General features: G+C 46.3%; 21 non-coding genes across 21 annotated transcripts; all 21 read right to left on the minus strand.

The window, feature by feature from the left end:
• Nucleotides 1–172: 172 nt before the first annotated feature.
• Nucleotides 173–246, minus strand: TRNAN-GUU (transfer RNA asparagine (anticodon GUU)). The gene has a single exon. It is a non-coding gene; the product is annotated as a tRNA-Asn (tRNA).
• A 1790-nt stretch (nt 247–2036) lies between these two features.
• TRNAW-CCA (transfer RNA tryptophan (anticodon CCA)) lies at nt 2037–2108 on the minus strand. Its single transcript has one exon. It is a non-coding gene; the product is annotated as a tRNA-Trp (tRNA).
• A 2177-nt stretch (nt 2109–4285) lies between these two features.
• TRNAW-CCA (transfer RNA tryptophan (anticodon CCA)) lies at nt 4286–4357 on the minus strand. Its single transcript has one exon. It is a non-coding gene; the product is annotated as a tRNA-Trp (tRNA).
• A 2176-nt stretch (nt 4358–6533) lies between these two features.
• Nucleotides 6534–6605, minus strand: TRNAW-CCA (transfer RNA tryptophan (anticodon CCA)). The gene has a single exon. It is a non-coding gene; the product is annotated as a tRNA-Trp (tRNA).
• Nucleotides 6606–6918: 313 nt separating this feature from the next.
• On the minus strand, nt 6919–6992 carry TRNAN-GUU (transfer RNA asparagine (anticodon GUU)). The gene has a single exon. It is a non-coding gene; the product is annotated as a tRNA-Asn (tRNA).
• Nucleotides 6993–8783: 1791 nt separating this feature from the next.
• On the minus strand, nt 8784–8855 carry TRNAW-CCA (transfer RNA tryptophan (anticodon CCA)). The gene has a single exon. It is a non-coding gene; the product is annotated as a tRNA-Trp (tRNA).
• A 313-nt stretch (nt 8856–9168) lies between these two features.
• Nucleotides 9169–9242, minus strand: TRNAN-GUU (transfer RNA asparagine (anticodon GUU)). The gene has a single exon. It is a non-coding gene; the product is annotated as a tRNA-Asn (tRNA).
• A 1790-nt stretch (nt 9243–11032) lies between these two features.
• TRNAW-CCA (transfer RNA tryptophan (anticodon CCA)) lies at nt 11033–11104 on the minus strand. Its single transcript has one exon. It is a non-coding gene; the product is annotated as a tRNA-Trp (tRNA).
• A 313-nt stretch (nt 11105–11417) lies between these two features.
• On the minus strand, nt 11418–11491 carry TRNAN-GUU (transfer RNA asparagine (anticodon GUU)). Its single transcript has one exon. It is a non-coding gene; the product is annotated as a tRNA-Asn (tRNA).
• A 1790-nt stretch (nt 11492–13281) lies between these two features.
• On the minus strand, nt 13282–13353 carry TRNAW-CCA (transfer RNA tryptophan (anticodon CCA)). Its single transcript has one exon. It is a non-coding gene; the product is annotated as a tRNA-Trp (tRNA).
• Nucleotides 13354–13666: 313 nt separating this feature from the next.
• TRNAN-GUU (transfer RNA asparagine (anticodon GUU)) lies at nt 13667–13740 on the minus strand. The gene has a single exon. It is a non-coding gene; the product is annotated as a tRNA-Asn (tRNA).
• Nucleotides 13741–15530: 1790 nt separating this feature from the next.
• Nucleotides 15531–15602, minus strand: TRNAW-CCA (transfer RNA tryptophan (anticodon CCA)). The gene has a single exon. It is a non-coding gene; the product is annotated as a tRNA-Trp (tRNA).
• Nucleotides 15603–15915: 313 nt separating this feature from the next.
• TRNAN-GUU (transfer RNA asparagine (anticodon GUU)) lies at nt 15916–15989 on the minus strand. The gene has a single exon. It is a non-coding gene; the product is annotated as a tRNA-Asn (tRNA).
• A 1789-nt stretch (nt 15990–17778) lies between these two features.
• Nucleotides 17779–17850, minus strand: TRNAW-CCA (transfer RNA tryptophan (anticodon CCA)). The gene has a single exon. It is a non-coding gene; the product is annotated as a tRNA-Trp (tRNA).
• Nucleotides 17851–18163: 313 nt separating this feature from the next.
• On the minus strand, nt 18164–18237 carry TRNAN-GUU (transfer RNA asparagine (anticodon GUU)). Its single transcript has one exon. It is a non-coding gene; the product is annotated as a tRNA-Asn (tRNA).
• A 1790-nt stretch (nt 18238–20027) lies between these two features.
• TRNAW-CCA (transfer RNA tryptophan (anticodon CCA)) lies at nt 20028–20099 on the minus strand. Its single transcript has one exon. It is a non-coding gene; the product is annotated as a tRNA-Trp (tRNA).
• A 313-nt stretch (nt 20100–20412) lies between these two features.
• TRNAN-GUU (transfer RNA asparagine (anticodon GUU)) lies at nt 20413–20486 on the minus strand. The gene has a single exon. It is a non-coding gene; the product is annotated as a tRNA-Asn (tRNA).
• Nucleotides 20487–22277: 1791 nt separating this feature from the next.
• Nucleotides 22278–22349, minus strand: TRNAW-CCA (transfer RNA tryptophan (anticodon CCA)). The gene has a single exon. It is a non-coding gene; the product is annotated as a tRNA-Trp (tRNA).
• A 311-nt stretch (nt 22350–22660) lies between these two features.
• On the minus strand, nt 22661–22734 carry TRNAN-GUU (transfer RNA asparagine (anticodon GUU)). The gene has a single exon. It is a non-coding gene; the product is annotated as a tRNA-Asn (tRNA).
• A 1791-nt stretch (nt 22735–24525) lies between these two features.
• TRNAW-CCA (transfer RNA tryptophan (anticodon CCA)) lies at nt 24526–24597 on the minus strand. The gene has a single exon. It is a non-coding gene; the product is annotated as a tRNA-Trp (tRNA).
• Nucleotides 24598–24910: 313 nt separating this feature from the next.
• TRNAN-GUU (transfer RNA asparagine (anticodon GUU)) lies at nt 24911–24984 on the minus strand. Its single transcript has one exon. It is a non-coding gene; the product is annotated as a tRNA-Asn (tRNA).
• Between the last annotated feature and the right edge of the window lie 1662 nt (nt 24985–26646).

Raw genomic sequence — 26646 nt, forward strand, 5'->3', positions numbered from 1 at the left:
TTCCCATGAAGTCTTGATGTTTATGAATTGAATGGCAAGTTTTGAAAAACTAAAGCAAGCGAGAAGAATTGCTTACAGTTTATTGGATTTTTTGGACGTCAGCAGACGAGACCTGCGAGAGGTAAACAGAAGTTCATAGTTGGTCATGCTGAATTTTTGAGCCAAAATGCATCGTCCCTGGGTGGGCTTGAACCACCAACCTTTCGGTTAACAGCGGAACGCGCTAACCGATTGCGCCACAGAGACTCATGCAGTGCTTACACTGGGGCCTGATTGGTGTGCTGTTTGCTTATGCTTCCCAGGCAACCTGAAAATATTTCTAAAATAGCTCTATTTCCCACAGCAAATCAGGGTATCAAGCACTTCCCTACCTCCCCTAATCCACAAACACAGGGGATTTAGTAGAGGACAGAGCCCATCAACAGTGCACCAAATGTCCTCTGTGTAGGCATAACTTGCTATGAGGAGAAAGCCACAGTTGCGCACTTGTGTTAAAAGGGGACAGTAGGCTGAACCCAGAGAACACGGGAGAAATGACTCAGGTTTACTGAGTGGAACACTCTGTGTCTTTGTGCCAAAAACAGCAGCGTCTTTTCGGTTAACAGCCGAACGCGCTAACCAATTGTGCCACAGAGACTCACTGGCATGTGTGTTCTGCCTTTGGCCTTATTGCATTGCTATTTTTTTCTGATTGGCAGAAAACCTGAACTTTTTTCTGAAAAAGGCATGCCTCTCTTAGCACTGCAGTGCATTAGACTGCTCCCTTGCTTCCCTGAGTCCCCAAATACACAACCACCTTGGGCACAATAGAAGACACATTCCAGCAGATTTAGCAAGAGTGCACCAAGGTTTCTATATGTAGGTACCTCGCTGAGAAGCAAGACCTGCAGTTGCATTCTTCTGTTAAAAGAGGGCAGCAGAGTGCACCAAGAGAACTTGGGGGAAGTAGCTTATGTTAACTACTTGCCATGATCTTTATAGATCCCTCTGTTTGACTGGGTGAATTCTAATTTCTGGGGTAGAGTAAGCAATTTTTGGATCTAGATGCTGTGCGCAACAGGAATGCTATATACTGCACTGTACTGCTACTGAAAAGTTACCAATTTTACAGGATGTTCAGGTAAGCTTTGTTTCAGAAAACAACTTGCTAGAGGCCCTAGGACAGATTACTGGGACAAAGGAAGAGGGTTTGGGGATTAGCACATCTCCTATGAAAGGTACAGTCACGCCCGAGACAACTCTGAGTGCCTCCTCAAATTCTAAGAAATGCGAACTGGGGTCCTACGCCTTTTATTGCCAGTGGATCTTTGTGTTTCAGACAAATGTGCACGCCTCCCAGAGCCCCATGCAATGCACTTAGGGAAATGGGGGAAGGTGCTGTGCAACCCTCTCGCTGACAATGTCTCTCTTGTCTATAATGTATCTATGAGAGAGAGAGAAATAGGCAATGCGAGAGTGAAAAAGTAAAATGGAAATGTGTCTACTGAGACCAGTATAAGGGGAAATCCTCACAATCCAGGACCGACAGTTGATTGGGAGGGCGCTTACAGGTTTCCGACACCAGACCGGTACCTGAACTCACAAACCCAAACTGCAAAGTGATGCCCATTGCCACTAGACTGCCGACCCCCTTTCGGGGCCCCAACATATATCCTTTAGTCACACCTAGAGTTCCCAGGACAGTGCAGCATTCAGCGATTACACGAAAATTTTGACAGCGCTAGGAGGCCATGCAAATGGCAGAGGTATGCTTTACAAAGCCCACGTTGCGTGCACAAAACAGCACATCAGTCAGGCCCACTTGAAGAGATGGTAAAGAGGAAATACTTCTGCTGCATCCAGTAAAACATAGAGATTGGCCTGCTTTAAAGGTTGACCATGTCCTTCATGGGTGTCTGTCAATATGATACTTCCCTGCTGCAAAGCTTACATTCGAAACGCCAGAACAACTAGGCCCAGAGCACAAAGATGCAGTCAGGTTGAAATAACGAGATACTGAAGAGCAATTTTGTATTTCAGAGTGGGAAAAGGAAGTATGACCCCGACGTGATTTGAACACACAACCTTCTGATCTGGAGTCAGACGCGCTACCATTGCGCCACGAGGTCCTTGTGGCAATCCACCTGGTGTGTCTGATGACAGAATAAAGGTAGGAGACGTACATGCACCTGCAGAGCCTCATTGCTTCTTTAGGTAGACTGGCTAGGATAGCTTCCTTCTGTGCATCAGTACACGCTGCAGCCAAACCCTTCCCATGAAGTCTTGATGTTTATGAATTGAATGGCAAGTTTTGAAAAACTAAAGCAAGCGAGAAGAATTGCTTGCAGTTTATTGGATTTTTTGGACGTCAGCAGACGAGACCTGCGAGAGGTAAACAGAAGTCCATAGTTGGTCACGCTGAATTTTTGAGCCAAAATGCACCGTCCCTGGGTGGGCTTGAACAACCAACCTTTCGGTTAACAGCCGAACGCGCTAACCGATTGCGCCACAGAGACTCATGCAGCTCTTACACAGGGGCCTGATTGGTGTGCTGTTTGCTTATGCTTCCCAGGCAACCTGAAAATATTTCTAAAATAGCTCTTTTTCCCACAGCAAATCAGGGTATCAAGCACTTCCCTACCTCCCCTAATCCACAAACACAGGGGATTTAGTAGAGGACAGAGCCCATCAACAGTGCACCAAATGCCCTCTGTGTAGGCATAACTTGCTATGAGGAGAAAGCCACAGTTGCGCACTTGTGTTAAAAGGGGACAGTAGGCTGAACCCAGAGAACACGGGAGAAATGACTCAGGTTTACTGAGTGGAACACTCTGTGTCTTTGTGCCAAAAACAGCAGCGTCTTTTCGGTTAACAGCCGAACGCGCTAAACAATTGCACCACAGAGACTCACTGGCATGTGTGTTCTGCCTTTGGCCTGATTGCATTGCTATTTTTTTCTGATTGGCAGAAAACCTGAACTTTTTTCTGAAAAAGGCATGCCTCTCTTAGCACTGCAGTGCATTAGAGTGCTCCCTTGCTTCCCTGAATCCCCAAATACACAACCACCTTGGGCACAATAGAAGACACATTCCAGCAGATTTAGCAAGATTGCACCAAGGATTCTATATGTAGGTACCTTGCTGAGAAGCAAGACCTGCAGTTGCATTCTTCTGTTAAAAGAGGGCAGCAGAGTGCACCAAGAGAACTTGGGGGAAGTAGCTTATGTTAACTACTTGCCATGCTCTTTATAGATCCCTCTGTTTGACTGGGTGAATTCTAATTTCTGGGGTAGAGTAAGCAATTTTTGGATCTAGATGCTGTGCGCAACAGGAATGCTATATACTGCACTGTACTGCTACTGAAAAGTTACCAATTTTACAGGATGTTCAGGTAAGCTTTGTTTCAGAAAACAACTTGCTAGAGGCACTAAGACAGATTACTGGGACGAAGGAAGAGGGTTTGGGGATTATCACATCTCATATGAAAGGTACAGTCACGCCCGAGACAACTCTGAGTGCCTCCTCAAATTCTAAGAAATGCGAACTGGGGTCCTACGCCTTTTATTGCCAGTGGATCTTTGTGTTTCAGACAAATGTGCACGCCTCCCAGAGCCCCTTGCAATGCACTTAGGGAAAGGGGGGAAGGTGCTGTGAAGCCCTCTCGCTGACAATGTCTCTCTTGTCTATAATGTAACTATGAGAGAGAGAGAAATAGGCAATGCGAGAGTGAAAAAGTAAAATGGAAATGTGTCTACTGAGACCAGTATAAGGGGAAATCCTCACAATCCAGGACCGACAGTTGATTGGGAGGGCGCTTACAGGTTTCCGACACCAGACCGGTACCTGAACTCACAAACCCAAACTGCAAAGTGATGCCCATTGCCACTAGACTGCCGACCCCCTTTCGGGGCCCCAACATATATCCTTTAGTCACACCTAGAGTTCCCAGGACAGTGCAGCATTCAGCGATTACACGAAAATATTGACAGCGCTAGGAGGCCATGCAAATGGCAGAGGTATGCTTTACAAAGCCCACGTAGCGTGCACAAAACAGCACATCAGTCAGGCCCACTTGAAGAGATGGTAAAGAGGAAATACTTCTGCTGCATCCAGTAAAACATAGAGATTGGCCTGCTTTAAAGGTTGACCATGTCCTTCATGGGTGTCTGTCAATATGATACTTCCCTGCTGCAAAGCTTAAATTCGAAACGCCAGAACAACTAGGCCCAGAGCACAAAGATGCAGTCAGGTTGAAATAACGAGATACTGAAGAGCAATTTTGTATTTTAGAGTGGGAAAAGGAAGTATGACCCCGAGGTGATTTGAACACACAACCTTCTGATCTGGAGTCAGACGCGCTACCATTGCGCCACGAGGTCCTTGTGGCAATCCACCTGGTGTGTCTGATGACAGAATAAAGGTAGGAGACGTACATGCACCTGCAGAGCCTCATTGCTTCTTTAAGTAGACTGGCTAGGATAGCTTCCTTCTGTGCATCAGTACACACTGCAGCCAAACCCTTCCCATGAAGTCTTGATGTTTATGAATTGAATGGCAAGTTTTGAAAAACTAAAGCAAGCGAGAAGAATTGCTTACAGTTTATTGGATTTTTTGGACGTCAGCAGACGAGACCTGCGAGAGGTAAACAGAAGTTCATAGTTGGTCATGCTGAATTTTTGAGCCAAAATGCATCGTCCCTGGGTGGGCTTCACCACCAACCTTTCGGTTAACAGCCGAACGCGCTAACCGATTGCGCCACAGAGACTCATGCAGTGCTTACACTGGGGCCTGATTGGTGTGCTGTTTGCTTATGCTTCCCAGGCAACCTGAAAATATTTCTAAAATAGCTCTATTTCCCACAGCAAATCAGGGTATCAAGCACTTCCCTACCTCCCCTAATCCACAAACACAGGGGATTTAGTAGAGGACAGAGCCCATCAACAGTGCACCAAATGTCCTCTGTGTAGGCATAACTTGCTATGAGGAGAAAGCCACAGTTGCGCACTTGTGTTAAAAGGGGACAGTAGGCTGAACCCAGAGAACACGGGAGAAATGACTCAGGTTTACTGAGTGGAACACTCTGTGTCTTTGTGCCAAAAACAGCAGCGTCTTTTCGGTTAACAGCCGAACGCGCTAACCAATTGCGCCACAGAGACTCACTGGCATGTGTGTTCTGCCTTTGGCCTGATTGCATTGCTATTTTTTTCTGATTGGCAGAAAACCTGAACTTTTTTCTGAAAAAGGCATGCCTCTCTTAGCACTGCAGTGCATTAGACTGCTCCCTTGCTTCCCTGAGTCCCCAAATACACAACCACCTTGGGCACAATAGAAGACACATTCCAGCAGATTTAGCAAGAGTGCACCAAGGTTTCTATATGTAGTTACCTTGCTGAGAAGCAAGACCTGCAGTTGCATTCTTCTGTTAAAAGAGGGCAGCAGAGTGCACCAAGAGAACTTGGGGGAAGTAGCTTATGTTAACTACTTGCCATGATCTTTATAGATCCCTCTGTTTGACTGGGTGAATTCTAATTTCTGGGGTAGAGTAAGCAATTTTTGGATCTAGATGCTGTGCGCAACAGGAATGCTATATACTGCACTGTACTGCTACTGAAAAGTTACCAATTTTACAGGATGTTCAGGTAAGCTTTGTTTCAGAAAACAACTTGCTAGAGGCCCTAGGACAGATTACTGGGACAAAGGAAGAGGGTTTGGGGATTAGCACATCTCCTATGAAAGGTACAGTCACGCCCGAGACAACTCTGAGTGTCACCTCAAATTCTAAGAAATGCGAACTGGGGTCCTACGCCTTTTATTGCCAGTGGATCTTTGTGTTTCAGACAAATGTGCACGCCTCCCAGAGCCCCATGCAATGCACTTAGGGAAATGGGGGAAGGTGCTGTGCAACCCTCTCGCTGACAATGTCTCTCTTGTCTATAATGTATCTATGAGAGAGAGAGAAATAGGCAATGCGAGAGTGAAAAAGTAAAATGGAAATGTGTCTACTGAGACCAGTATAAGGGGAAATCCTCACAATCCAGGACCGACAGTTGATTGGGAGGGCGCTTACAGGTTTCCGACACCAGACCGGTACCTGAACTCACAAACCCAAACTGCAAAGTGATGCCCATTGCCACTAGACTGCCGACCCCCTTTCGGGGCCCCAACATATATCCTTTAGTCACACCTAGAGTTCCCAGGACAGTGCAGCATTCAGCGATTACACGAAAATATTGACAGCGCTAGGAGGCCATGCAAATGGCAGAGGTATGCTTTACAAAGCCCACGTAGCGTGCACAAAACAGCACATCAGTCAGGCCCACTTGAAGAGATGGTAAAGAGGAAATACTTCTGCTGCATCCAGTAAAACATAGAGATTGGCCTGCTTTAAAGGTTGACCATGTCCTTCATGGGTGTCTGTCAATATGATACTTCCCTGCTGCAAAGCTTACATTCGAAACGCCAGAACAACTAGGCCCAGAGCACAAAGATGCAGTCAGGTTGAAATAACGAGATACTGAAGAGCAATTTTGTATTTTAGAGTGGGAAAAGGAAGTATGACCCCGAGGTGATTTGAACACACAACCTTCTGATCTGGAGTCAGACGCGCTACCATTGCGCCACGAGGTCCTTGTGGCAATCCACCTGGTGTGTCTGATGACAGAATAAAGGTAGGAGACGTACATGCACCTGCAGAGCCTCATTGCTTCTTTAAGTAGACTGGCTAGGATAGCTTCCTTCTGTGCATCAGTACACACTGCAGCCAAACCCTTCCCATGAAGTCTTGATGTTTATGAATTGAATGGCAAGTTTTGAAAAACTAAAGCAAGCGAGAAGAATTGCTTATAGTTTATTGGATTTTTTGGACGTCAGCAGACGAGACCTGCGAGAGGTAAACAGAAGTTCATAGTTGGTCATGCTGAATTTTTGAGCCAAAATGCATCGTCCCTGGGTGGGCTTGAACCACCAACCTTTCGGTTAACAGCCGAACGCGCTAACCGATTGCGCCACAGAGACTCATGCAGTGCTTACACTGGGGCCTGATTGGTGTGCTGTTTGCTTATGCTTCCCAGGCAACCTGAAAATATTTCTAAAATAGCTCTATTTCCCACAGCAAATCAGGGTATCAAGCACTTCCCTACCTCCCCTAATCCACAAACACAGGGGATTTAGTAGAGGACAGAGCCCATCAACAGTGCACCAAATGTCCTCTGTGTAGGCATAACTTGCTATGAGGAGAAAGCCACAGTTGCGCACTTGTGTTAAAAGGGGACAGTAGGCTGAACCCAGAGAACACGGGAGAAATGACTCAGGTTTACTGAGTGGAACACTCTGTGTCTTTGTGCCAAAAACAGCAGCGTCTTTTCGGTTAACAGCCGAACGCGCTAACCAATTGTGCCTCAGAGACTCACTGGCATGTGTGTTCTGCCTTTTGGCCTTATTGCATTGCTATTTTTTTCTGATTGGCAGAAAACCTGAACTTTTTTCTGAAAAAGGCATGCCTCTCTTAGCACTGCAGTGCATTAGACTGCTCCCTTGCTTCCCTGAGTCCCCAAATACACAACCACCTTGGGCACAATAGAAGACACATTCCAGCAGATTTAGCAAGATTGCACCAAGGATTCTATATGTAGGTACCTTGCTGAGAAGCAAGACCTGCAGTTGCATTCTTCTGTTAAAAGAGGGCAGCAGAGTGCACCAAGAGAACTTGGGGGAAGTAGCTTATGTTAACTACTTGCCATGCTCTTTATAGATCCCTCTGTTTGACTGGGTGAATTCTAATTTCTGGGGTAGAGTAAGCAATTTTTGGATCTAGATGCTGTGCGCAACAGGAATGCTATATACTGCACTGTACTGCTACTGAAAAGTTACCAATTTTACAGGATGTTCAGGTAAGCTTTGTTTCAGAAAACAACTTGCTAGAGGCACTAAGACAGATTACTGGGACAAAGGAAGAGGGTTTGGGGATTATCACATCTCATATGAAAGGTACAGTCACGCCCGAGACAACTCTGAGTGCCTCCTCAAATTCTAAGAAATGCGAACTGGGGTCCTACGCCTTTTATTGCCAGTGGATCTTTGTGTTTCAGACAAATGTGCACGCCTCCCAGAGCCCCTTGCAATGCACTTAGGGAAAGGGGGGAAGGTGCTGTGAAGCCCTCTCGCTGACAATGTCTCTCTTGTCTATAATGTAACTATGAGAGAGAGAGAAATAGGCAATGCAAGAGTGAAAAAGTAAAATGGAAATGTGTCTACTGAGACCAGTATAAGGGGAAATTCTCACAATCCAGGACCGACAGTTGATTGGGAGGGCGCTTACAGGTTTCCGACACCAGACCGGTACCTGAACTCACAAACCCAAACTGCAAAGTGATGCCCATTGCCACTAGACTGCCGACCCCCTTTCGGGGCCCCAACATATATCCTTTAGTCACACCTAGAGTTCCCAGGACAGTGCAGCATTCAGCGATTACACGAAAATTTTGACAGCGCTAGGAGGCCATGCAAATGGCAGAGGTATGTTTTACAAAGCCCACGTAGCGTGCACAAAACAGCACATCAGTCAGGCCCACTTGAAGAGATGGTAAAGAGGAAATACTTCTGCTGCATCCAGTAAAACATAGAGATTGGCCTGCTTTAAAGGTTGACCATGTCCTTCATGGGTGTCTGTCAATATGATACTTCCCTGCTGCAAAGCTTACATTCGAAACGCCAGAACAACTAGGCCCAGAGCACAAAGATGCAGTCAGGTTGAAATAACGAGATACTGAAGAGCAATTTTGTATTTCAGAGTGGGAAAAGGAAGTATGACCCCGACGTGATTTGAACACACAACCTTCTGATCTGGAGTCAGACGCGCTACCATTGCGCCACGAGGTCCTTGTGGCAATCCACCTGGTGTGTCTGATGACAGAATAAAGGTAGGAGACGTACATGCACCTGCAGAGCCTCATTGCTTCTTTAGGTAGACTGGCTAGGATAGCTTCCTTCTGTGCATCAGTACACGCTGCAGCCAAACCCTTCCCATGAAGTCTTGATGTTTATGAATTGAATGGCAAGTTTTGAAAAACTAAAGCAAGCGAGAAGAATTGCTTGCAGTTTATTGGATTTTTTGGACGTCAGCAGACGAGACCTGCGAGAGGTAAACAGAAGTCCATAGTTGGTCACGCTGAATTTTTGAGCCAAAATGCACCGTCCCTGGGTGGGCTTGAACCACCAACCTTTCGGTTAACAGCCGAACGCGCTAACCGATTGCGCCACAGAGACTCATGCAGCTCTTATACAGGGGCCTGATTGGTGTGCTGTTTGCTTATGCTTCCCAGGCAACCTGAAAATATTTCTAAAATAGCTCTTTTTCCCACAGCAAATCAGGGTATCAAGCACTTCCCTACCTCCCCTAATCCACAAACACAGGGGATTTAGTAGAGGACAGAGCCCATCAACAGTGCACCAAATGCCCTCTGTGTAGGCATAACTTGCTATGAGGAGAAAGCCACAGTTGCGCACTTGTGTTAAAAGGGGACAGTAGGCTGAACCCAGAGAACACGGGAGAAATGACTCAGGTTTACTGAGTGGAACACTCTGTGTCTTTGTGCCAAAAACAGCAGCGTCTTTTCGGTTAACAGCCGAACGCGCTAACCAATTGCACCACAGAGACTCACTGGCATGTGTGTTCTGCCTTTGGCCTGATTGCATTGCTATTTTTTTCTGATTGGCAGAAAACCTGAACTTTTTTCTGAAAAAGGCATGCCTCTCTTAGCACTGCAGTGCATTAGAGTGCTCCCTTGCTTCCCTGAATCCCCAAATACACAACCACCCTGGGCACAATAGAAGACACATTCCAGCAGATTTAGCAAGATTGCACCAAGGATTCTATATGTAGGTACCTTGCTGAGAAGCAAGACCTGCAGTTGCATTCTTCTGTTAAAAGAGGGCAGCAGAGTGCACCAAGAGAACTTGGGGGAAGTAGCTTATGTTAACTATTTGCCATGCTCTTTATAGATCCCTCTGTTTGACTGGGTGAATTCTAATTTCTGGGGTAGAGTAAGCAATTTTTGGATCTAGATGCTGTGCGCAACAGGAATGCTATATACTGCACTGTACTGCTACTGAAAAGTTACCAATTTTACAGGATGTTCAGGTAAGCTTTGTTTCAGAAAACAACTTGCTAGAGGCACTAAGACAGATTACTGGGACAAAGGAAGAGGGTTTGGGGATTAGCACATCTCATATGAAAGATACAGTCACGCCCGAGACAACTCTGAGTGCCTCCTCAAATTCTAAGAAATGCGAACTGGGGTCCTACGCCTTTTATTGCCAGTGGATCTTTGTGTTTCAGACAAATGTGCACGCCTCCCAGAGCCCCTTGCAATGCACTTAGGGAAAGGGGGGAAGGTGCTGTGAAGCCCTCTCGCTGACAATGTCTCTCTTGTCTATAATGTAACTATGAGAGAGAGAGAAATAGGCAATGCGAGAGTGAAAAAGTAAAATGGAAATGTGTCTACTGAGACCAGTATAAGGGGAAATTCTCACAATCCAGGACCGACAGTTGATTGGGAGGGCGCTTACAGGTTTCCGACACCAGACCGGTACCTGAACTCACAAACCCAAACTGCAAAGTGATGCCCATTGCCACTAGACTGCCGACCCCCTTTCGGGGCCCCAACATATATCCTTTAGTCACACCTAGAGTTCCCAGGACAGTGCAGCATTCAGCGATTACACGAAAATTTTGACAGCGCTAGGAGGCCATGCAAATGGCAGAGGTATGTTTTACAAAGCCCACGTAGCGTGCACAAAACAGCACATCAGTCAGGCCCACTTGAAGAGATGGTAAAGAGGAAATACTTCTGCTGCATCCAGTAAAACATAGAGATTGGCCTGCTTTAAAGGTTGACCATGTCCTTCATGGGTGTCTGTCAATATGATACTTCCCTGCTGCAAAGCTTACATTCGAAACGCCAGAACAACTAGGCCCAGAGCACAAAGATGCAGTCAGGTTGAAATAACGAGATACTGAAGAGCAATTTTGTATTTCAGAGTGGGAAAAGGAAGTATGACCCCGACGTGATTCGAACACACAACCTTCGGATCTGGAGTCAGACGCGCTACCATTGCGCCACGAGGTCCTTGTGGCAATCCACCTGGTGTGTCTGATGACAGAATAAAGGTAGGAGACGTACATGCACCTGCAGAGCCTCATTGCTTCTTTAGGTAGACTGGCTAGGATAGCTTCCTTCTGTGCATCAGTACACGCTGCAGCCAAACCCTTCCCATGAAGTCTTGATGTTTATGAATTGAATGGCAAGTTTTGAAAAACTAAAGCAAGCGAGAAGAATTGCTTGCAGTTTATTGGATTTTTTGGACGTCAGCAGACGAGACCTGCGAGAGGTAAACAGAAGTCCATAGTTGGTCACGCTGAATTTTTGAGCCACAATGCACCGTCCCTGGGTGGGCTTGAACCACCAACCTTTCGGTTAACAGCCGAAAGCGCTAACCGATTGCGCCACAGAGACTCATGCAGCTCTTACACAGGGGCCTGATTGGTGTGCTGTTTGCTTATGCTTCCCAGGCAACCTGAAAATATTTCTAAAATAGCTCTTTTTCCCACAGCAAATCAGGGTATCAAGCACTTCCCTACCTCCCCTAATCCACAAACACAGGGGATTTAGTAGAGGACAGAGCCCATCAACAGTGCACCAAATGCCCTCTGTGTAGGCATAACTTGCTATGAGGAGAAAGCCACAGTTGCGCACTTGTGTTAAAAGGGGACAGTAGGCTGAACCCAGAGAACACGGGAGAAATGACTCAGGTTTACTGAGTGGAACACTCTGTGTCTTTGTGCCAAAAACAGCAGCGTCTTTTCGGTTAACAGCCGAACGCGCTAACCAATTGCACCACAGAGACTCACTGGCATGTGTGTTCTGCCTTTGGCCTGATTGCATTGCTATTTTTTTCTGATTGGCAGAAAACCTGAACTTTTTTCTGAAAAAGGCATGCCTCTCTTAGCACTGCAGTGCATTAGAGTGCTCCCTTGCTTCCCTGAATCCCCAAATACACAACCACCTTGGGCACAATAGAAGACACATTCCAGCAGATTTAGCAAGATTGCACCAAGGATTCTATATGTAGGTACCTTGCTGAGAAGCAAGACCTGCAGTTGCATTCTTCTGTTAAAAGAGGGCAGCAGAGTGCACCAAGAGAACTTGGGGGAAGTAGCTTATGTTAACTACTTGCTATGCTCTTTATAGATCCCTCTGTTTGACTGGGTGAATTCTAATTTCTGGGGTAGAGTAAGCAATTTTTGGATCTAGATGCTGTGCGCAACAGGAATGCTATATACTGCACTGTACTGCTACTGAAAAGTTACCAATTTTACAGGATGTTCAGGTAAGCTTTGTTTCAGAAAACAACTTGCTAGAGGCACTAAGACAGATTACTGGGACAAAGGAAGAGGGTTTGGGGATTATCACATCTCATATGAAAGGTACAGTCACGCCCGAGACAACTCTGAGTGCCTCCTCAAATTCTAAGAAATGCGAACTGGGGTCCTACGCCTTTTATTGCCAGTGGATCTTTGTGTTTCAGACAAATGTGCACGCCTCCCAGAGCCCCTTGCAATGCACTTAGGGAAAGGGGGGAAGGTGCTGTGAAGCCCTCTCGCTGACAATGTCTCTCTTGTCTATAATGTAACTATGAGAGAGAGAGAAATAGGCAATGCAAGAGTGAAAAAGTAAAATGGAAATGTGTCTACTGAGACCAGTATAAGGGGAAATTCTCACAATCCAGGACCGACAGTTGATTGGGAGGGCGCTTACAGGTTTCCGACACCAGACCGGTACCTGAACTCACAAACCCAAACTGCAAAGTGATGCCCATTGCCACTAGACTGCCGACCCCCTTTCGGGGCCCCAACATATATCCTTTAGTCACACCTAGAGTTCCCAGGACAGTGCAGCATTCAGCGATTACACGAAAATTTTGACAGCGCTAGGAGGCCATGCAAATGGCAGAGGTATGTTTTACAAAGCCCACGTAGCGTGCACAAAACAGCACATCAGTCAGGCCCACTTGAAGAGATGGTAAAGAGGAAATACTTCTGCTGCATCCAGTAAAACATAGAGATTGGCCTGCTTTAAAGGTTGACCATGTCCTTCATGGGTGTCTGTCAATATGATACTTCCCTGCTGCAAAGCTTACATTCGAAACGCCAGAACAACTAGGCCCAGAGCACAAAGATGCAGTCAGGTTGAAATAACGAGATACTGAAGAGCAATTTTGTATTTCAGAGTGGGAAAAGGAAGTATGACCCCGACGTGATTTGAACACACAACCTTCTGATCTGGAGTCAGACGCGCTACCATTGCGCCACGAGGTCCTTGTGGCAATCCACCTGGTGTGTCTGATGACAGAATAAAGGTAGGAGACGTACATGCACCTGCAGAGCCTCATTGCTTCTTTAGGTAGACTGGCTAGGATAGCTTCCTTCTGTGCATCAGTACACGCTGCAGCCAAACCCTTCCCATGAAGTCTTGATGTTTATGAATTGAATGGCAAGTTTTGAAAAACTAAAGCAAGCGAGAAGAATTGCTTGCAGTTTATTGGATTTTTTGGACGTCAGCAGACGAGACCTGCGAGAGGTAAACAGAAGTCCATAGTTGGTCACGCTGAATTTTTGAGCCAAAATGCACCGTCCCTGGGTGGGCTTGAACCACCAACCTTTCGGTTAACAGCCGAACGCGCTAACCGATTGCGCCACAGAGACTCATGCAGCTCTTACACAGGGGCCTGATTGGTGTGCTGTTTGCTTATGCTTCCCAGGCAACCTGAAAATATTTCTAAAATAGCTCTTTTTCCCACAGCAAATCAGGGTATCAAGCACTTCCCTACCTCCCCTAATCCACAAACACAGGGGATTTAGTAGAGGACAGAGCCCATCAACAGTGCACCAAATGCCCTCTGTGTAGGCATAACTTGCTATGAGGAGAAAGCCACAGTTGCGCACTTGTGTTAAAAGGGGACAGTAGGCTGAACCCAGAGAACACGGGAGAAATGACTCAGGTTTACTGAGTGGAACACTCTGTGTCTTTGTGCCAAAAACAGCAGCGTCTTTTCGGTTAACAGCCGAACGCGCTAACCAATTGCACCACAGAGACTCACTGGCATGTGTGTTCTGCCTTTGGCCTGATTGCATTGCTATTTTTTTCTGATTGGCAGAAAACCTGAACTTTTTTCTGAAAAAGGCATGCCTCTCTTAGCACTGCAGTGCATTAGAGTGCTCCCTTGCTTCCCTGAATCCCCAAATACACAACCACCCTGGGCACAATAGAAGACACATTCCAGCAGATTTAGCAAGATTGCACCAAGGATTCTATATGTAGGTACCTTGCTGAGAAGCAAGACCTGCAGTTGCATTCTTCTGTTAAAAGAGGGCAGCAGAGTGCACCAAGAGAACTTGGGGGAAGTAGCTTATGTTAACTATTTGCCATGCTCTTTATAGATCCCTCTGTTTGACTGGGTGAATTCTAATTTCTGGGGTAGAGTAAGCAATTTTTGGATCTAGATGCTGTGCGCAACAGGAATGCTATATACTGCACTGTACTGCTACTGAAAAGTTACCAATTTTACAGGATGTTCAGGTAAGCTTTGTTTCAGAAAACAACTTGCTAGAGGCACTAAGACAGATTACTGGGACAAAGGAAGAGGGTTTGGGGATTAGCACATCTCATATGAAAGATACAGTCACGCCCGAGACAACTCTGAGTGCCTCCTCAAATTCTAAGAAATGCGAACTGGGGTCCTACGCCTTTTATTGCCAGTGGATCTTTGTGTTTCAGACAAATGTGCACGCCTCCCAGAGCCCCTTGCAATGCACTTAGGGAAAGGGGGGAAGGTGCTGTGAAGCCCTCTCGCTGACAATGTCTCTCTTGTCTATAATGTAACTATGAGAGAGAGAGAAATAGGCAATGCGAGAGTGAAAAAGTAAAATGGAAATGTGTCTACTGAGACCAGTATAAGGGGAAATTCTCACAATCCAGGACCGACAGTTGATTGGGAGGGCGCTTACAGGTTTCCGACACCAGACCGGTACCTGAACTCACAAACCCAAACTGCAAAGTGATGCCCATTGCCACTAGACTGCCGACCCCCTTTCGGGGCCCCAACATATATCCTTTAGTCACACCTAGAGTTCCCAGGACAGTGCAGCATTCAGCGATTACACGAAAATTTTGACAGCGCTAGGAGGCCATGCAAATGGCAGAGGTATGTTTTACAAAGCCCACGTAGCGTGCACAAAACAGCACATCAGTCAGGCCCACTTGAAGAGATGGTAAAGAGGAAATACTTCTGCTGCATCCAGTAAAACATAGAGATTGGCCTGCTTTAAAGGTTGACCATGTCCTTCATGGGTGTCTGTCAATATGATACTTCCCTGCTGCAAAGCTTACATTCGAAACGCCAGAACAACTAGGCCCAGAGCACAAAGATGCAGTCAGGTTGAAATAACGAGATACTGAAGAGCAATTTTGTATTTCAGAGAGGGAAAAGGAAGTATGACCCCGACGTGATTTGAACACACAACCTTCTGATCTGGAGTCAGACGCGCTACCATTGCGCCACGAGGTCCTTGCGGCAATCCACCTGGTGTGTCTGATGACAGAATAAAGGTAGGAGACGTACATGCACCTGCAGAGCCTCATTGCTTCTTTAGGTAGACTGGCTAGGATAGCTTCCTTCTGTGCATCAGTACACGCTGCAGCCAAACCCTTCCCATGAAGTCTTGATGTTTATGAATTGAATGGCAAGTTTTGAAAAACTAAAGCAAGCGAGAAGAATTGCTTGCAGTTTATTGGATTTTTTGGACGTCAGCAGACGAGACCTGCGAGAGGTAAACAGAAGTTCATAGTTGGTCATGCTGAATTTTTGAGCAAAAATGCACCGTCCCTGGGTGGGCTTGAACCACCAACCTTTCGGTTAACAGCCGAACGCGCTAACCGATTGCGCCACAGAGACTCATGCAGTTCTTACACAGGGGCCTGATTGGTGTGCTGTTTGCTTATGCTTCCCAGGCAACCTGAACATATTTCTAAAATAGCTCTATTTCCCACAGCAAATCAGGGTATCAAGCACTTCCCTACCTCCCCTAATCCACAAACACAGGGGATTTAGTAGAGGACAGAGCCCATCAACAGTGCACCAAATGTCCTCTGTGTAGGCATAACTTGCTATGAGGAGAAAGCCACAGTTGCGCACTTGTGTTAAAAGGGGACAGTAGGCTGAACCCAGAGAACACGGGAGAAATGACTCAGGTTTACTGAGTGGAACACTCTGTGTCTTTGTGCCAAAAACAGCTGCGTCTTTTCGGTTAACAGCCGAACGCGCTAACCAATTGTGCCACAGAGACTCACTGGCATGTGTGTTCTGCCTTTGGCCTGATTGCATAGCTATTTTTTTCTGATTGGCAGAAAACCTGAACTTTTTTCTGAAAAAGGCATGCCTCTCTTAGCACTGCAGTGCATTAGACTGCTCCCTTGCTTCCCTGAGTCCCCAAATACACAACCACCTTGGGCACAATAGAAGACACATTCCAGCAGATTTAGCAAGAGTGCACCAAGGTTTCTATATGTAGGTACCTTGCTGAGAAGCAAGACCTGCAGTTGCATTCTTCTGTTAAAAGAGGGCAGCAGAGTGCACCAAGAGAACTTGGGGGAAGTAGCTTATGTTAACTACTTGCCATGATCTTTATAGATCCCTCTGTTTGACTGGGTGAATTCTAATTTCTGGGGTAGAGTAAGCAATTTTTTGATCTAGATGCTGTGTGCAACAGGAATGCTATATACTGCACTGTACTGCTCCTGAAAAGTTACCAATTTTACAGGATGCTCAGGTAAGCTTTGTTTCAGAAAACAACTTGCTAGAGGCCCTAGGACAGATTACTGGGACAAAGGAAGAGGGTTTGGGATTAGCACATCTCCTATGAAAGGTACAGTCAAGCCCGAGACAGCTCTGAGTGCCTCCTCAAATTCTAAGAAATGCGAACTGGGGTCCTACGCCTTTTATTGCCAGTGGATCTTTGTGTTTCAGACAAATGTGCACGCCTCCCAGAGCCCCATGCAATGCACTTAGGGAAATGGGGGAAGGTGCTGTGCAACCCTCTCGCTGACAATGTCTCTCTTGTCTATAATGTAACTATGAGAGAGAGAGAAATAGGCAATGCGAGAGTGAAAAAGTAAAATGGAAATGTGTCTACTGAGACCAGTATAAGGGGAAATCCTCACAATCCAGGACCGACAGTTGATTGGGAGGGCGCTTACAGGTTTCCGACACCAGACCGGTACCTGAACTCACAAACCCAAACTGCAAAGTGATGCCCATTGCCACTAGACTGCCGACCCCCTTTCGGGGCCCCAACATATATCCTTTAGTCACACCTAGAGTTCCCAGGACAGTGCAGCATTCAGCGATTACACGAAAATATTGACAGCGCTAGGAGGCCATGCAAATGGCAGAGGTATGCTTTACAAAGCCCACGTAGCGTGCACAAAACAGCACATCAGTCAGGCCCACTTGAAGAGATGGTAAAGAGGAAATACTTCTGCTGCATCCAGTAAAACATAGAGATTGGCCTGCTTTAAAGGTTGACCATGTCCTTCATGGGTGTCTGTCAATATGATACTTCCCTGCTGCAAAGCTTACATTCGAAAGGCCAGAACAACTAGGCCCAGAGCACAAAGATGCAGTCAGGTTGAAATAACGAGATACTGAAGAGCAATTTTGTATTTCAGAGTGGGAAAAGGAAGTATGACCCCGACGTGATTTGAACACACAACCTTCTGATCTGGAATCAGACGCGCTACCATTGCGCCACGAGGTCCTTGTGGCAATCCACCTGGTGTGTCTGATGACAGAATAAAGGTAGGAGACGTACATGCACCTGCAGAGCCTCATTGCTTCTTTAGGTAGACTGGCTAGGATAGCTTCCTTCTGTGCATCAGTACACGCTGCAGCCAAACCCTTCCCATGAAGTCTTGATGTTTATGAATTGAATGGCAAGTTTTGAAAAACTAAAGCAAGCGAGAAGAATTGCTTGCAGTTTGTTGGATTTTTTGGACGTCAGCAGACGAGACCTGCGAGAGGTAAACAGAAGTTCATAGTTGGTCATGCTGAATTTTTGAGCCAAAATGCATCGTCCCTGGGTGGGCTTGAACCACCAACCTTTCGGTTAACAGCCGAACGCGCTAACCGATTGCGCCACAGAGACTCATGCAGTGCTTACACTGGGGCCTGATTGGTGTGCTGTTTGCTTATGCTCCCCAGGCAACCTGAAAATATTTCTAAAATAGCTCTATTTCCCACAGCAAATCAGGGTATCAAGCACTTCCCTACCTCCCCTAATCCACAAACACAGGGGATTTAGTAGAGGACAGAGCCCATCAACAGTGCACCAAATGTCCTCTGTGTAGGCATAACTTGCTATGAGGAGAAAGCCACAGTTGCGCACTTGTGTTAAAAGGGGACAGTAGGCTGAACCCAGAGAACACGGGAGAAATGACTCAGGTTTACTGAGTGGAACACTCTGTGTCTTTGTGCCAAAAACAGCAGCGTCTTTTCGGTTAACAGCCGAACGCGCTAACCAATTGTGCCACAGAGACTCACTGGCATGTGTGTTCTGCCTTTGGCCTGATTGCATTGCTATTTTTTTCTGATTGGCAGAAAACCTGAACTTTTTTCTGAAAAAGGCATGCCTCTCTTAGCACTGCAGTGCATTAGACTGCTCCCTTGCTTCCCTGAGTCCCCAAATACACAACCACCTTGGGCACAATAGAAGACACATTCCAGCAGATTTAGCAAGAGTGCACCAAGGTTTCTATATGTAGGTACCTTGCTGAGAAGCAAGACCTGCAGTTGCATTCTTCTGTTAAAAGAGGGCAGCAGAGTGCACCAAGAGAACTTGGGGGAAGTAGCTTATGTTAACTACTTGCCATGCTCTTTATAGATCCCTCTGTTTGACTGGGTGAATTCTAATTTCTGGGGTAGAGTAAGCAATTTTTGGATCTAGATGCTGTGCGCAACAGGAATGCTATATACTGCACTGTACTGCTACTGAAAAGTTACCGATTTTACAGGATGTTCAGGTAAGCTTTGTTTCAGAAAACAACTTGCTAGAGGCACTAAGACAGATTACTGGGACAAAGGAAGAGGGTTTGGGGATTAGCACATCTCCTATGAAAGGTACAGTCACGCCCGAGACAACTCTGAGTGTCACCTCAAATTCTAAGAAATGCAAACTAGGGACCTACGCTTTTTATTGCCAGTGGATCTTTGTGTTTCAGACAAATGTGCACGCCTCCCAGAGCCCCTTGCAATGCACTTAGGGAAATGGGGGAAGGTGCTGTGAAGCCCTCTCGCTGACAATGTCTCTCTTGTCTATAATGTATCTATGAGAGAGAGAGAAATAGGCAATGCGAGAGTGAAAAAGTAAAATGGAAATGTGTCTTCTGAGACCAGTATAAGGGGAAACCCTCACAATCCAGGACCGACAGTTGATTGGGAGGGCGCTTACAGGTTTCCGACACCAGACCGGTACCTGAACTCACAAACCCAAACTGCAAAGTGATGCCCATTGCCACTAGACTGCCGACCCCCTTTCGGGGCCCCAACATATATCCTTTAGTCACACCTAGAGTTCCCAGGACAGTGCAGCATTCAGCGATTACACGAAAATATTGACAGCGCTAGGAGGCCATGCAAATGGCAGAGGTATGCTTTACAAAGCCCACGTAGCGTGCACAAAACAGCACATCAGTCAGGCCCACTTGAAGAGATGGTAAAGAGGAAATACTTCTGCTGCATCCAGTAAAACATAGAGATTGGCCTGCTTTAAAGGTTGACCATGTCCTTCATGGGTGTCTGTCAATATGAAACTTCCCTGCTGCAAAACTTACATTCGAAACGCCAGAACAACTAGGCCCAGAGCACAAAGATGCAGTCAGGTTGAAATAACGAGATACTGAAGAGCAATTTTGTATTTCAGAGTGGGAAAAGGAAGTATGACCCCGACGTGATTTGAACACACAACCTTCTGATCTGGAGTCAGACGCGCTACCATTGCGCCACGAGGTCCTTGTGGCAGTCCACCTGGTGTGTCTGATGACAGAATAAAGGTAGGAGACGTACATGCACCTGCAGAGCCTCATTGCTTCTTTAAGTAGACTGGCTAGGATAGCTTCCTTCTGTGCATCAGTACACGCTGCAGCCAAACCCTTCCCATGAAGTCTTGATGTTTATGAATTGAATGGCAAGTTTTGAAAAACTAAAGCAAGCGAGAAGAATTGCTTACAGTTTATTGGATTTTTTGGACGTCAGCAGACGAGACCTGCGAGAGGTAAACAGAAGTTCATAGTTGGTCATGCGGAATTTTTGAGCCGAAATGCATCGTCCCTGGGTGGGCTTGAACCACCAACCTTTCGGTTAACAGCCGAACGCGCTAACCGATTGCGCCACAGAGACTCATGCAGTGCTTACACTGGGGCCTGATTGGTGTGCTGTTTGCTTATGCTTCCCAGGCAACCTGAAAATATTTCTAAAATAGCTCTATTTCCCACAGCAAATCAGGGTATCAAGCACTTCCCTACCTCCCCTAATCCACAAACAAAGGGGATTTAGTAGAGGACAGAGCCCATCAACAGTGCACCAAATGTCCTCTGTGTAGGCATAACTTGCTATGAGGAGAAAGCCACAGTTGCACACTTGTGTTAAAAGGGGACAGTAGGATGAACCCAGAGAACACGGGAGAAATGACTCAGGTTTACTGAGTGGAACACTCTGTGTCTTTGTGCCAAAAACAGCAGCGTCTTTTCCGTTAACAGCCGAACGCGCTAACCAATTGTGCCACAGAGACTCACTGGCATGTGTGTTCTGCCTTTGGCCTGATTGCATTGCTATTTTTTTCTGATTGGCAGAAAACCTGAACTTTTTTTCTGAAAAAGGCATGCCTCTCTTAGCACTGCAGTGCATTAGACTGCTCCCTTGCTTCCCTGAGTCCCCAAATACACAACCACCTTGTGCACAATAGAAGACACATTCCAGCAGATTTAGCAAGAGTGCACCAAGGTTTCTATATGTAGGTACCTTGCTGAGAAGCAAGACCTGCAGTTGCATTCTTCTGTTAAAAGAGGGCAGCAGAGTGCACCAAGAGAACTTGGGGGAAGTAGCTTATGTTAACTACTTGCCATGCTCTTTATAGATCCCTCTGTTTGACTGGGTGAATTCTAATTTCTGGGGTAGAGTAAGCAATTTTTGGATCTAGATGCTGTGCGCAACAGGAATGCTATATACTGCACTGTACTGCTACTGAAAAGTTACCAATTTTACACGATGTTCAGGTAAGCTTTGTTTCAGAAAACAACTTGCTAGAGGCACTAAGACAGATTACTGGGACAAAGGAAGAGGGTTTGGGGATTAGCACATCTCCTATGAAAGGTACAGTCACGCCCGAGACAACTCTGAGTGTCACCTCAAAATCTAAGAAATGCAAACTAGGGACCTACGCTTTTTATTGCCAGTGGATCTTTGTTTTTCAGACAAATGTGCACGCCTCCCAGAGCCCCTTGCAATGCACTTAGGGAAATGGGGGAAGGTGCTGTGAAGCCCTCTCGCTGACAATGTCTCTCTTGTCTATAATGTATCTATGAGAGAGAGAGAAATAGGCAATGCGAGAGTGAAAAAGTAAAATGGAAATGTGTCTACTGAGACCAGTATAAGGGGAAATCCTCACAATCCTGGACCGACAGTTGATTGGGAGGGCGCTTACAGGTTTCCGACACCAGACCGGTACCTGAACTCACAAACCCAAACTACAAAGTGATGGGCATTGCCACTAGACTGCCGACCCCCTTTCGGGGCCCCAGCATATATCCTTTAGTCACACCTAGAGTTCCCAGGACAGTGCAGCATTCAGCGATTACACGAAAATATTGACAGCGCTAGGAGGCCATGCAAATGGCAGAGGTATGCTTTACAAAGCCCACGTAGCGTGCACAAAACAGCACATCAGTCAGGCCCACTTGAAGAGATGGTAAAGAGGAAATACTTCTGCTGCATCCAGTAAAACATAGAGATTGGCCTGCTTTAAAGGTTGACCATCTCCTTCATGGGTGTCTGTCAATATGATACTTCCCTGCTGCAAAGCTTACATTCGAAACGCCAGAACAACTAGGCCCAGAGCACAAAGATGCAGTCAGGTTGAAATAACGAGATACTGAAGAGCAATTTTATATTTCAGAGTGGGAAAAGCAAATATGACCCCGACGTGATTTGAACACGAAACCTTCTGATCTGGAGTCAGACGCGCTACCATTGCGCCACGAGGTCCTTGCGGCACTCCACCTGGTGTGTCTGATGACAGAATAAAGGTAGGAGACGTACATGCACCTGCAGAGCCTCATTGCTTCTTTAGGTAGACTGGCTAGGATAGCTTCCTTCTGTGCATCAGTACACGCTGCAGCCAAACCCTTCCCATGAAGTCTTGATGTTTATGAATTGAATGGCAAGTTTTGAAAAACTAAAGCAAGCGAGAAGAATTGCTTACAGTTTATTGGATTTTTTGGACGTCAGCAGACGAGACGCGAGAGGTAAACAGAAGTTCATAGTTGGTCATGCTGAATTTTTGAGCCAAAATGCATCGTCCCTGGGTGGGCTTGAATCACCAACCTTTCGGTTAACAGCCGAACGCGCTAACCGATTGCGCCACAGAGACTCATGCAGTTCTTACACTGGGGCCTGATTGGTGTGATGTTTGCTTATGCTTCCCAGGCAACCTGAAAATATTTCTAAAATAGCTCTATTTCCCACAGCAAATCAGGGTATCAAGCACTTCCCTACCTCCCCTAATCCACAAACACAGGGGATTTAGTAGAGGACAGAGCCCATCAACAGTGCACCAAATGTCCTCTGTGTAGGCATAACTTGCTATGAGGAGAAAGCCACAGTTGCGCACTTGTGTTAAAAGGGGACAGTAGGCTGAACCCAGAGAACACGGGAGAAATGACTCAGGTTTACTGAGTGGAACACTCTGTGTCTTTGTGCCAAAAACAGCAGCGTCTTTACGGTTAACAGCCGAACGCGCTAACCAATTGTGCCACAGAGACTCACTGGCATGTGTGTTCTGCCTTTGGCCTGATTGCATTGCTATTTTTTTCTGATTGGCAGAAAACCTGAACTTTTTTTCTGAAAAAGGCATGCCTCTCTTAGCACTGCAGTGCATTAGACTGCTCCCTTGCTTCCCTGAGTCCCCAAATACACAACCACCTTGGGCACAATAGAAGACACATTCCAGCAGATTTAGCAAGAGTGCACCAAGGATTCTATATGTAGGTACCTTGCTGAGAAGCAAGACCTGCAGTTGCATTCTTCTGTTAAAAGAGGGCAGCAGAGTGCACCAAGAGAACTTGGGGGAAGTAGCTTATGTTAACTACTTGCCATGATCTTTATAGATCCCTCTGTTTGACTGGGTGAATTCTAATTTCTGGGGTAGAGTAAGCAATTTTTGGATCTAGATGCTGTGCGCAACAGGAATGCTATATACTGCACTGTACAGCTACTGAAAAGTTACCAATTTTACAGGATGTTCAGGTAAGCTTTGTTTCAGAAAACAACTTGCTAGAGGCCCTAGGACAGATTACTGGGACAAAGGAAGAGGGTTTGGGGATTAGCACATCTCCTATGAAAGGTACAGTCACGCCCGAGACAACTCTGAGTGCCTCCTCAAATTCTAAGAAATGCGAACTGGGGTCCTACGCCTTTTATTGCCAGTGGATCTTTGTGTTTCAGACAAATGTGCACGCCTCCCAGAGCCCCTTGCAATGCACTTAGGGAAATGGGGGAAGGTGCTGTGAAGCCCTCTCGCTGACAATGTCTCTCTTGTCTATAATGTATCTATGAGAGAGAGAGAAATAGGCAATGCGAGAGTGAAAAAGTAAAATGGAAATGTGTCTACTGAGACCAGTATAAGGGGAAATCCTCACAATCCAGGACCGACAGTTGATTGGGAGGGCGCTTACAGGTTTCCGACACCAGACCGGTACCTGAACTCACAAACCCAAACTGCAAAGTGATGCCCATTGCCACTAGACTGCCGACCCCCTTTCGGGGCCCCAACATATATCCTTTAGTCACACCTAGAGTTCCCAGGACAGTGCAGCATTCAGCGATTACACAAAAATATTGACAGCGCTAGGAGGCCATGCAAATGGCAGAGGTATGCTTTACAAAGCCCACGTAGCGTGCACAAAACAGCACATCAGTCAGGCCCACTTGAAGAGATGGTAAAGAGGAAATACTTCTGCTGCATCCAGTAAAACATAGAGATTGGCCTGCTTTAAAGGTTGATCATGTCCTTCATGGGTGTCTGTCAATATGATACTTCCCTGCTGCAAAGCTTACATTCGAAACGCCAGAACAACTAGGCCCAGAGCACAAAGATGCAGTCAGGTTGAAATAACGAGTTACTGAAGAGCAATTTTGTATTTCAGAGTGGGAAAAGGAAGTATGACCCCGACGTGATTTGAACACGCAACCTTCTGATATGGAGTCAGACGCGCTACCATTGCGCCACGAGGTCCTTGTGGCAATCCACTTGGTGTGTCTGATGACAGAATAAAGGTAGGAGACGTACATGCACCTGCAGAGGCTCATTGCTTCTTTAGGTAGACTGGCTAGGATAGCTTCCTTCTGTGCATCAGTACACGCTGCAGCCAAACCCTTCCCATGAAGTCTTGATGTTTATGAATTGAATGGCAAGTTTTGAAAAACTAAAGCAAGCGAGAAGAATTGCTTGCAGTTTATTGGATTTTTTGGACGTCAGCAGACGAGACCTGCGAGAGGTAAACAGAAGTTCATAGTTGGTCTTGCTGAATTTTTGAGCCAAAATGCATCGTCCCTGGGTGGGCTTGAACCACCAACCTTTCGGTTAACAGCCGAATGCGCTAACCAATTGCGCCACAGAGACTCATGCAGTGCTTACACTGGGGCCTGATTGGTGTGCTGTTTGCTTATGCTCCCCAGGCAACCTGAAAATATTTCTAAAATAGCTCTATTTCCCACAGCAAATCAGGGTATCAAGCACTTCCCTACCTCCCGTAATCCACAAACACAGGGGATTTAGTAGAGGACAGAGCCCATCAACAGTGCACCAAATGCCCTCTGTGTAGGCATAACTTGCTATGAGGAGAAAGCCACAGTTGCGCACTTGTGTTAAAAGGGGACCGTAGGCTGAACCCAGAGAACACGGGAGAAATGACTCAGGTTTACTGAGTGGAACACTCTGTGTCTTTGTGCCCAAAACAGCAGCGTCTTTTCGGTTAACAGCCGAACGCGCTAACCAATTGCGCCACAGAGACTCACTGGCATGTGTGTTCTGCCTTTGGCCTGATTGCATTGCTATTTTTTTCTGATTGGCAGAAAACCTGAACTTTTTTCTGAAAAAGGCATGCCTCTCTTAGCACTGCAGTGCATTAGACTGCTCCCTTGCTTCCCTGAGTCCCCAAATACACAACCACCTTGGGCACAATAGAAGACACATTCCAGCAGATTTAGCAAGAGTGCACCAAGGATTCTATATGTAGGTACCTTGCTGAGAAGCAAGACCTGCAGTTGCATTCTTCTGTTAAAAGAGGGCAGCAGAGTGCACCAAGAGAACTTGGGGGAAGTAGCTTATGTTAACTACTTGCCATGCTCTTTATAGATCCCTCTGTTTGACTGAGTGAATTCTAATTTCTGGGGTAGAGTAAGCAATTTTTGGATCTAGATGCTGTGCGCAACAGGAATGCTATATACTGCACTTTACTGCTACTGAAAAGTTACCAATTTTACAGGATGTTCAGGTAAGCTTTGTTTCAGAAAACAACTTGCTAGAGGCACTAAGACAGATTACTGGGACAAAGGAAGAGGGTTTGGGGATTAGCACATCTCCTATGAAAAGTACAGTCACGCCCGAAACAACTCTGAGTGTCACCTCAAATTCTAAGAAATGCAAACTAGGGACCTACGCTTTTTATTGCCAGTGGATCTTTGTGTTTCAGACAAATGTGCACGCCTCCCAGAGCCCCATGCAATGCACTTAGGGAAATGGGGGAAGGTGCTGTGCAACCCTCTCGCTGACAATGTCTCTCTTGTCTATAATGTATCTATGAGAGAGAGAGAAATAGTCAATGCGAGAGTGAAAAAGTAAAATGGAAATGTGTCTACTGAGACCAGTATAAGGGGAAATCCTCACAATCCAGGACCGACAGTTGATTGGGAGGGCGCTTACAGGTTTCCGACACCAGACCGGTACCTGAACTCACAAACCCAAACTGCAAAGTGATGGGCATTGCCACTAGACTGCCGACCCCCTTTCGGGGCCCCAGCATATATCCTTTAGTCACACCTAGAGTTCCCAGGACAGTGCAGCATTCAGCGATTACACGAAAATATTGACAGCGCTAGGAGGCCATGCAAATGGCAGAGGTATGCTTTACAAAGCCCACGTAGCGTGCACAAAACAGCACATCAGTCAGGCCCACTTGAAGAGATGGTAAAGAGGAAATACTTCTGCTGCATCCAGTAAAACATAGAGATTGGCCTGCTTTAAAGGTTGACCATCTCCTTCATGGGTGTCTGTCAATATGAT

The sequence above is a fragment of the Ambystoma mexicanum genome, chromosome 11, assembly GCF_040938575.1.
Source record: "Ambystoma mexicanum isolate Mex_15411 chromosome 11, UKY_AmexF1_1, whole genome shotgun sequence".
Lineage (NCBI taxonomy): Eukaryota > Metazoa > Chordata > Amphibia > Caudata > Ambystomatidae > Ambystoma > Ambystoma mexicanum.